Genomic DNA, 11,433 nt, shown 5'->3' on the forward strand with positions numbered 1-11,433 from the left:
TGTTATCACTACTAGAAAAATATTCTTTAGTATCAGAAAATTTAGTATCGGTAAATATTTTCGATACTAAAAGGTTTATTAGTATCGGATAATTTTTTTCTGACACTATTTCTTGGGCTTTAACTCAATCTTAATATTAGACTTTACTATAGTGTCGGAAATTTTTTTATCTGATACTAATGACATAATAGTATCAGAAATATTCCGACACTAATTGATTTTTTTACTATCAAAATTAACTCGGTTACAAATAGACACCTATAGTTACAAATTATTTCGATACTAAAGCCCATTTGTACATTTAATGAAAATTTTACAAACTTAGCGCGGGTGGTACATAAAAATTTTAAGGGAAATTTAAAACATTTCGTATTTATAATTGAATTCTCCAGAATTTAAACCCTAACCCTACATTTTGGTTTATTTTCTCCCTTCTCTCTCCTCATGCGATTTGGGTTTGGGTTCGTCTGGTTCATGGGTTAGGGTTCGTCTGGTTCGTGGGCTGTTTGGGTTCGTCTGGTTAGTGGGTTTAGGTTCGTGGATTTGGGTTCTTCTGGTTCGTGGGGTGGTTTTAGGGGTTTCAGATCTAGTTTGTGGGAGGCAGTGGCGGATCCACGTTGACGCCTGGGGGGGCACGTGCTACCCCCTCCCAAAAAAAAAAAAAAAAAAAAAAATTGTTTTTATGAAAAAAGCGCTCATTAAAATTATATAAAGATTACAATCTGTACTTATGTTAACTATCTTCGGCATTGCTTCAGTGGTAGAGGGTTGTAAGGAGAGTCATATTTGTTTTCAAGGTCAAGGGTTCGAGACCTATTAGCAGTTTTTTTTTTTTTCCCTTCTTTAACCCAAATGAATTTCCACTTTCCTCTACTTTCATCAACACAAGGATAAGCTAGATATATTTTTTTTCCTTTTAATTTTTACACCTTTTATAAACAATCCTTATATTAATTTCATTATATAATATTTATTGCATTATATTTGGCCATTATTATATCTTGTTTATATTAGTATGAAAATTTGACGACATTCTTCTCAATTTCATTATATAATATTTATTTGGCCATTATTATATCTTGTTTATATTAGTATGAAAATTTACCCTAAAATTAATATAAAAACATACTTCATCTATGTTTAAGTAAATGAAATGTTTTGACTTTTAACACAAATAATCTAATTCACTCTTACTAATGTTTGTGATTTATACATTAGAATATATATAGTCATGTGGATATTTGTTGGAATCGTCTCAACGAAAAATTTATTAATATTCAATTGTTATAATTTTTATTATTAAAGATATTGTCAGTTAAAATTTACATTAGCATAGGTGCACAAGGTAAATTTATAACAAAGTTTTCTGTAAATATTCATATGCAACTTTGACTTACAAAATAAAATAATAAATAGGTGAACAATTTATCATAGTATAATCAATATCTAGAATTTAAATTGTTTGGAAAAAAATAAAAAAAAACTTGTCAAGATAAATGGTTGAATTTGATTGTTAATTATAATACTAATTCTTATATGTGGCTGGCCACACCATGTGGCCAGCCATCATATAAGCCCAACTCGCTAGCTCAGTCCGTTCCGTATAACGGGCTCCGTTACACCAAACGGTTCCGTTATTTTAATTTAAAAAAAAAAAAAAAAACACGCGCCTTTCTTTTTTTTTTTTATTACATCAAAACCTTCTTCTTGCCCAAAGTTTTCTCATTTCTCTGTTTTGATTTTCTCTCTCCTCAAATTGTTCTTCCATTTTCTCTCTCCTCCAAATTCTGTTACTCTAATTCTCTCTGTTCTTCAAATTTCTCTGTGAATTTCTTCATTTTTTCACATTCTCGTTCAATTTCGTTTGTTCGCTGCTTAAAATGGTGGTGTTGAAGATAAAATGTGGTTCTCGTACTGAAGGATCGACTTCTACCAATTCAATTGTTGCTTCAGGTAGTTTCTAAACCCTAGATTTTGAATTTTTAACGTTTTTAATCACTTTAGACCTAAATTATGCTGTTCTTTTGCTTTTTTGAACTTAAATTATGATTAATTGTTTGTTGAAACCCTAGATTTTCATTTTATGTTCTTATATTGATGAGCTTTGTTCTCGATTATATTTATTGTTCATGTTGATGTATTATTTGTCTTATTTTGTTTTTGTTTTTAATTTATTGAACTATTTTTCATTTTTATGTCTTATTGCTTTTCATTTTCATTTCTCTGTTCTTATTCTGCTTAATTTTGTTCTCGATTCATGTTGCTGTTTAATTTTGTCTTTTTTGATGAATTTTCATGACTTTTGTGTCATTTTGCTTTTCTTATGAATCGATTATATGTATTTTTCATTTGCATGTGTAATTGTTCTCGATTTTATTTTTTGTTCATGTTTTATTTTGATGAATTTTCATGAATTTTGTGTTATTTTAATTTCTTATGAATCGATTATCATTTGCATGTGTAATTGCTCTCATTTTTATGTTTGATTTTAGAGTTCTTATTTGATTAGTTAACTCTGAGTTACTTTATTCATTATGTAGGAGTTACTTCATTGATAATAATTGTAGGATCTACTATACTAGATTCATTATGTAGGATTTACTTATTAATTGAGTAGGTGTTACTTGATTCACTATGTAGGTGTTACTTGATGTATATTGTAGGTGTTACTTGCTATATATTGTAGGTGTTACTTTATTCATTCTGTAGGTGTTACTTGGTGTATATTGTAGGTGTTACTTAATAAATTAAGTAGGAGTTACTTGATTCATTATGTACGAGTTACATTATTGATAATGTACAAGTCACTTGTTTTATATTTTAGGATTTACTATACTTGATTCATTATGTAGGTGTTACTTGATTCATTATGTAGGATTTACTTGCTCTATATTTGTAGGAGTTACTTAATATATTAAGTAGGAGTTACTTGATTGATTATGTAGAGTTACTTCTTTTATATTATAGGAGTTAGTTTATTGATTCCATAGGATTTTTTTACTACTTCATTATGTAGCATGTATTTGTTTTATATTGTAGTAGTTATTTGGTTGACTATGTATTGTGTAGTTGTTTTATATTGTTCATTATGTTGAATGTAGTTCTTTTATATTAGAAGTTGCTTGTTTATTACATGATGTTGCTTCAGCGACTATTTATTATCTTACTATATAATGTATGAGTGAGTTAATTGTATGATTATTATATTGTTTCATTATCTGTTTTTATCAGTTTGTTTGTTTGTATGTCTATTATATTTATATTTTTTTTTTCATTGACAAAAGGTAATGCAAATCAGTTACAAAAGGAAGAAGTGGCTCCTAAAGAAGCAATAAGATATGTACTTGATGGTTCAGGGGCTATTGTTTCTGTAGAAAACGTATCCCAGTCAGAAATTGGAGAATCAAAGGCAGAACATATAGCATCAAATAAAAATGTTCTGGAACAGCTTGAAAATAATGATGAAAATAGTATAAATGATAATGATAAAGAATTTGTTGGGAGGCAGAGTGACATGAATGTTGCTGCTGATGATGGTGAAGATCCTGTTTCCTCTGTTCGGCCAGAGGGAAAATTAATTGAAGTTGAATTATGTAATAAGGGTGGTAATGTTCTTCAAACTGAAGAGGAGGAGGAGGATGTGAAGCCATTGAAAAAGAAGAGGAAGATGATCATTCAAGAAGATGATGATGATTTGGAGGATGTTAAACCAGCTATTAGAAGAGGAAGATTGCTTAGATCTTCTAAAGCTGTTGCTGAAGTTGTTGAAGTTTTGAATGTGGATGAGGGGTAAATATCTCTTGTTCCCTTTGTTTTTATTTGTTATTTTTACACTATATTCTTTTAATATCTTTTCTAATTTATTATAACTTTCTGTTTTAATAGGGATGAAGTTGTTCTTCGATGTAGACCTTCGGGTATTGTTCAGTTGATGAAACGTTTAACTAAGGAACAATTAAAAGCTATAGAAGATATTGGCTTTGGCAGCTTGAGTTTGATACAATTAAATGAGTTCCCAAAGGAGATGATTAGGTGGTTGTGTGGCTGTTTTGTTCCCAGCAGTCGCATGTTTGTTATGCCGACGGGAAAGAAGTTTCAGTTAACTGCAAATGATGTTCATGATGTTTTTCAAATTCCAATTGGTCCTCTACATGTTCCTATTTCTAGTGCTCATGCAGACAGTGAGTTGAAGAACACCTGGAAGGATTTATATGGGGGTGCAAAGCATGAAGTAACGGTTCCTCAATTGGTTGAAGTTATGACAAGTCAAGAAAGAATGCGAATGGGGAATGATGAGTTCAAGAAGTGCTTTGTAATGTATTCTATGATAACTTTGCTTGCTCCAACGTCAAATAGAAAAGCTGATTTCAAGTTGGTCTTGGCTTTGGAAAATGTTCATCTATTTCGAGAGTACAATTGGTGCCAATATGTCTTGGATGACTTGGCTGAAAAATTGTCAAGCTATTCTGCAAATCAAAAATATGTTCCTGGCTGTTTGTTGCTGTTGCAAATATGCTATTTCCATAGACTGCGATTTCGGGGTAATGTTTTACCTTCTACTTTGCCCTTAATTCAGCATTGGAGTGATAAGGATTTTAGGAGTCGATTGGCTGATGAAGATAAAGTCTATGGTATGGCAGATCTTGATAAAGTTACTTATCCTGTAACGAAGATATCCAATAAAAATTCAAAGGTATTAGCTATTGAAGGTAAAAAGACAGAGGAAAAGATAGAAGAGATGAAATTGTTGGAAAATAAGAAATCTGCTGTTGAAGACAAGTCTGTCAATGATTTTCCTCGGGTTGTCACATTCAATTTGCCTGCTGGAATTGAATCAAATGAAGAAATTCATATGCTAGCAAAGAATGTGAGTACTCTTTTTTAATCATTATCATTTATCAATTTTTCTTTTACAAACAAAATACTTTAGTTTGTTATCATTTTAGCATATTTTTTATGTTTTTTCGTTCCTTTTATGATATATATGTATATATATAGCTGTAATTTGTACTATAAGGGTTACCTGATGGTGGGTTAGGGGTTACTTGATGCCATATATAGGGGTTACTTGTTGATTATATTTGTTGTTACTTGATGCCATATATAGGGGTTACTTGTTGATTATATTTGTTGTTACTTGATGCCATATATAGGGGTTACTTGTTGATTATATTTGTTGTTACTTGATGCCATATATAGGGGTTACTTGTTGATTATATTTGTTGTTACTTGATGCCATATATAGGGGTTACTTGATTTTATAAACTGTGGTTACTTTCTTTTATAGGTGTTACTTGAAATTATATATGTGCATTTATACATGGGGATTACTTGATGAATTATTTATGGGTTACTTACTGTTATATTTGTACTATAAGGGTTACCTGATGGTGTGTTAGGGGTTACTTGATGCCATATATAGGGGTTACTTGTTGATTATATTTGTTGTTACTTGATGCCATATATAGGGGTTACTTGCTTTTATAAACTGTGGTTACTTTCTTTTATAGGTGTTACTTGAAATTATATATGTGCATTTATACATGGGGATTACTTGATGAATTATTTATGGGTTACTTACTGTTATATTTAGGGGTTATTTATGACATGTATAGATGTTACTTGCTGGTATATATTTATGGTTACTTGATGGTGTTTTAGGGGTTACTTGATTCTTATATAGGATTACTTGAAGACATGTATAGTTGTTAATTGTCATTATATATGGGGGTTAATTGATGAAACATTTATGGGTTACTTGCTGTCTTATATTTGGGTTACTTGATGACTTCTATAGGTGTTACTTGGTTTGATATATGGGGGTTAATTGATGAGACATTCATGGGATACTTGTTGGTATGTATTGAGGTTACTTGATGACATGTATCGGTGTTACTTGATTATATATACTGTGATTAATTGATGATATATATAGGGGTTCATTGCTGGTATATATGTTGATTAAATTCTTTTACTTTAAATGATTTTAGGATGTTGAAGAGAAGTACATGCTGATCAAAAGAGATTTAAAGATATTTTCTCACCAATTTGAACAACATATTTAGTCTGTAAGGCTACAATCTGAAGCTGTTCAAATTGATTCAAAGCTTCCAGAAAAAGAAAGGTCTCCTGTTTTAAGTCAGTTGGATTCAATCTTTAATGACTCGTCGTTTTGGGATCAAATTGACAAGATTACAAATCATGCTATTGCAATGAAGAAGTTAGAAGATGAATTGCCTTCTTTTGCTCTGTTTTCTTATACTAATCCTGATCTGGAGATGCCTATATCGCCAATACTGGGTCAGAACAAGGACATTTTTACTGAAATTAGTGCTCAACCAGTTCCAGATATTGATATGAGTTTGGGTGCTGATCCCAATTTAGTTGTGAATGATATATTGAAACTTGTTGAGCCTAATGCTGAAGGTTGTTCAGAGAAGCAACCAGAGATTGTTGCTGCTGGCGTACCCTCTGTTCATGCTCCTCTTGCTGATGTTTCTGAGAAGTCTGCTTCTGAGAAAGAACAAGTAGGGATGGTTTCTTCTAAGAAGCAGGATGTTGGGAAAACAGAAAAGAAAGGAACAAAGGAAATGCTTCTGTCTTTTTCAAAGTTGAAAGTTCTGCATTCTGATTGTTTAAGTGATGGTGAGGAGTCTTCTAAAGATAATGAATGTAGTACTAGTTCTGAAGATCATTTAATATGTGATATTGATTGTGGTGCTGCTGGAGGTTATTCTTTACAGTTAATATCAAGGTTTTTGAGAGTTTATAATCCAAAAGCTAAGAGGATGAAGAGTTTAAGGCTTCAAGTTGCTGATTATTGCTTTGGTGACAACTATGAAGGTGTTGATATGATGTAAGTTTTAGGGATCTATAAGTGAATATATAGATTTTTTTTGAATTTTTCTTATTAAATAATTATTTTGAATTCTGTGAAACAGGGAAGTTTTGGTGTTTTTTTTTCTGAATTTTATAATTTAACAGAAAAATAGGGGTTACTGTGTTTACTTGATTTTGTAAGAAAAAATAATCAAATCAGTGAGGTTTACTTCTTGTTGTTTATTTGAGTTACTTGTTGTTATAATGTAGGGTACCTATTAATAAGTTTGATTATATGTTTGGTTACTGAATTTTCATAGAATGGGTTACCTGTTTAGTGCTATAGGGGTTACTTGCTGTATATTTTAGTTTTTACTTGCTTTATATTGTAGGAGTTACTTGTTTTATATTGTAGGTGTTACTTAATAAATTACTGGGTGTATAGTAGAAGTTACTTGCATAGTATAGTAGGGGTTATTGTGTGTTACTTGAATAGAATAGTGGGTATTACTTGTTTAAAATGGGGTTACTTACATAGTATAGTAGGGGTTACTTTTATTACTTGAATAGTATACTAGGTGTTACTTGAAAAATATATTGTATTACTTGTTTTATATTGGAGTTACTTGCATAGTATAGTAGGGGTTACTGGGTGTTACTTCAATAGTATACTGGGTGTTACTTGAATAGAATACTGGGGGTTACTTGTTTTAAATTGGGGATAATTGCATAGTACAGTAGGGGTTACTGGGTGTTACGTGAACAGAGTATTGGGTGTTACTTGAATAGAATAGTGGGTGTTACTTGCATAGTATAGTAGGGGTTATTGTGTGTTACTTGAATAGAATAGTGGGTATTACTTGTTTAAAAGGGGGTTACTTACATAGTATAGTAGGGGTTACTTGTATTACTTGAATAGTATACTGGGTGTTACTTGAAAAATATACTGTGTTACTTGTTTTATATTGGAGTTACTTGCATAGTATAGTAGGGGTTACTGGGTGTTACTTCAATAGTATACTGGGTGTTACTTGAATAGAATACTGGGGGTTACTTGTTTTAAATTGGGGATACTTGCATACTATTGTAGGGGTTACCAATATTACTTGAATAGTATACTAAGTGTTACTTGAATAGAATACTAGGTATTACTTTTTTAAATTGGGGTTACTTACATAGTATTGTAGGGGTTACCTGTATTACTTGAATAGTATATTGGGTGTTACTTAAAAATGTACTGTGTTACTTGTTTTAAATTGGAGTTACTTGCATAGTATTGTAATGGTTACTGGGTGTTACTTGAATAGAATACTGGGTGTTACTTGTTTTAAACTACAGTAGGGGGTACTTTTTATGTGGGTACTTGTTTTGACAATAGGGGTTACATGTGTTACTTTTATACGTAAGAGAGGTTACCTGCATGTGTAATAGGGGTTACCTAAATATTATTCTGTGTGATAGCTGTTTTTCTGTTGTACCTGATTTTCTAGTGGTTAATTTAACAGAAAAATAGGGATTACTTTTATACTTAATAAGGGTTACTTGTATGAAATAGATGATTACTTGTTAATTAGATGATTGTTACCTGGTAATTCATTGTTGTTTCTGTTATCTATACCCAGATTCATTAATGAATCACCTATTTCTTCGATCTCCATACTTTCTTGTGAATCTGGAAAAATTTCTAACATAGGTTGAAAATTTTTTGATTCTTCAGGTTGAAAATATTCTGATGATTCTGCCATGGAAGCTTCAAATTTGAAGGTCTGGAAGAAGATGATGGAAGCTTCAAGTTTGCAGGTCTGGAAGAAAATGTTAAAATTTGTGTAAATTTTTGTAAAGATATGTAAATTTTTAGATGTAAATGGCGGCTTTTGTTTAGGGATTTGTGTAAATGTGGGCTTTTTATTATGTCAGCATTAGTCTTAATTTTGGCAACTGAATTCCGTTATTTTTGGGAAGTGAATCCCGTTATTTTTTATATGGCAGCTGGCCACATGGTGTGGCCAGCCATACAAGAGACCGGCTGAATAATACGACTACACAACGCACGCATTTGTTTGACTGATTATATTACGTTGCGTTACACCAATTTTATATTTTTTTAATTGTCTAGTGCTACCCCTAGTTAGGATTCCTAGATCCTCCACTGGTGGGAGGTGGCGTGAGTTTCGTGGGGATGGGCCGGGTCTTCGTGGTGGGTGGATCTGATTTCATGGGTAGTTGTGGGTTTGGTTTCGTGGGAGTGGCGTGGGTGATTTCGTGGTGGTGGCTTAATTGGGATTAATTCAATTTGTGGGTTTCGTGGGTGGTCTAGGTGGTGTCGAGTTTTGTGGTGGTGGGGGATTAATTCAATTCGTGGTGGTGGTGGTCCGATTGGGGTTTTCGTGGTTTTGGTGGTTGTTTCCGGTGGGTTATGGGTTTTCGGTGGTGGTAAATTACTTGTTATTGCTAGAAATGTAAATACTTGTTGTTTTTGCTGTTTTAAGCTTCAAATTTGCTGCAGGTTGATTGAATCTATGAAAAAGACGTGTAGTTTTTGCTAAGTATAGTTTGGGGCCAGTGCTAAGTCAAATTCTATGTTCATTCTAAAAGTTAAAGGTGTGTTAGACTTAATTAATAATTTCTATTATCTATTGGTTTGCTTCAAACTTCAATGTTTTGTTACTTAGTTATCTCCTTATTTCATGTATCTGTTTTTTATGGAAATTTTGGTGCAGTTGTTTGATTATTATTGAAGAAAATAGGGGAGGGGATTAAATGGGTTTACTTTAAGGAGGTAGAGCGGGAGGAAAGTGCTCAATCAAGAAGAGAAGAACGAACAACAAGTGGAACAACCTTACATATGAAGATATATGATATGACCCCTGTTAATTAATTTATGTTGGTTAAGACTTGGTATTAAGGTATACTACATTGCTTATCCATCTTATTTAATGTATTTTGTTTGATATAACTTAAAGTATTCATTTAATTGTGTTTTTTTTTGTTTGGAGAAAATATAATTGGGTACTGGGTTGAAGTTACGAGTTTAGAGACTTTCGATTGTGATATTGTTGTTATGCCTTTGAATTACTTTCTTGTAATGTACTTAGATAGCTTATATGTGTTGTTAAATGGTAAACATGGTTTGAGATTTGCGCGTTTGTTATTGTTTGACCTCTTTGTGAAGTGTAACCTAGCTCTAAATCACTTTTAAAAGGATACAAGATAAGTTAATTAAATGACCCTTGATGGTATTTGGGTAGTTCTTGTGTTTGATTCACTCATCATTTGTTACATGTCATAAGGAATTTAATCGTTCATCATTACATTTTGGCTTTGAGAGCTAGTCAATCTTGAACCTTATGCTCTGTTTATTTGATAACATGTATAATTTGGTTTCTGTACTTGTGAATCCTTATTTACTTAATAAAATGCTTCAAAGAAAGCATGTGTGGCTGGGTTGTGTAAAGCTTTATGTTCTGTAATTGACTAGTACATTAGTTGTACAACTTTGCATGTGATTGGATTTGTTCATTTTGTTTCCTTTAGATTGGGTTTGTGCTTACTCTTAGTGATGTTGTGGAAGGGGTTTTATTGTTCTAGTGAACTTGGAAATCTACTAATCTTATCTTGAGTGAGGTATGGTTGTGTAGAAATGAAAGGTGTGGGTTTCAATTGGTATCAACTTTGCAGCTTATGAATTATAAAATATAGAAAAGGTGTGAACAATTTAGTTAAATTAGTAGATTCATTTTGCTCACCTTTGGACAACCATTATCGAGTGAGAAAATGTATGGGTATTACTTTATGCTTTCACTGCATGATCTATGTATGTTAATTATGAAGTATGTTATTGGGTGCTCTTACAAGCAATGCCTTTTCTTTTATCTATGAATAGATTAAACTTTGTAATGGTCTTGATTGTCCAAGCTTGAAGATTCTTGATGCCAGTTTGAACTGAGACAACTGTATATTTTAAATAGAGGTGGCCTGGTGAAAGTGGTGATAATGCATAGTCCATTTTTGTTTAAAAAGATGTGAAGTGCACTTTGTATTATAAGCAGGCATACATTAGATTTTTGTACTATTAACTATATTGTGAGACAATATGAATAGAAATTTAATATAAATTCTTTTGTACAAGTATTTTAATTATGTATTTAATTTTGAATCATATATAAATTAGTTGGACAGGGTTCTTTAGTTAATACAAAGACATTGATGCTAAAGAGTGTCTAATATTTGAACGTTCCAATACTAGAGCACTTTTGTTATGTTGAAGCCTATCTTTAGTATCGGAAATTACTAAAGGGAACTTTTGAAGCTAGGAAAGACTATTGTAATTGTAATTACAGATACTATAGTGATTCTTTAGTATCGGAAACCAAGTTGATACTAAAGATCTAACTCTTTTGTATCGGAATTTCTGTTACTAATTATCCGATACTAGTTATATTTCCGATAATAAAGGTACCCCTTTTTAGTATCGGATTGAAGAACCGATACCAACACATTAGCCACGGAGGTATTAGTATCAGTTTAGTGTCAGAAATTATTTCCGATACTAATGACCTTTGGTATCGGAAAACAAGCTTTTAGTATCGATTAGTTTCCGATACTAAAGACCGA

General features: G+C 31.8%; 1 long non-coding RNA gene across 1 annotated transcript; it reads left to right on the forward strand.

Moving 5' to 3' along the window:
- Nucleotides 1–304: 304 nt before the first annotated feature.
- Nucleotides 305–10,989, forward strand: LOC145603618 (uncharacterized). Its single transcript, XR_014104887.1, has 3 exons — nt 305–600; nt 8,979–9,420; nt 9,540–10,989. It is a non-coding gene; the product is annotated as an uncharacterized LOC145603618 (long non-coding RNA).
- The last annotated feature ends 444 nt before the right edge of the window (nt 10,990–11,433 follow it).

Source organism: Chenopodium album, chromosome 1 (genome assembly GCF_948465745.1).
Source record: "Chenopodium album chromosome 1, dcCheAlbu1.1, whole genome shotgun sequence".
Taxonomy (NCBI): domain Eukaryota; kingdom Viridiplantae; phylum Streptophyta; class Magnoliopsida; order Caryophyllales; family Amaranthaceae; genus Chenopodium; species Chenopodium album.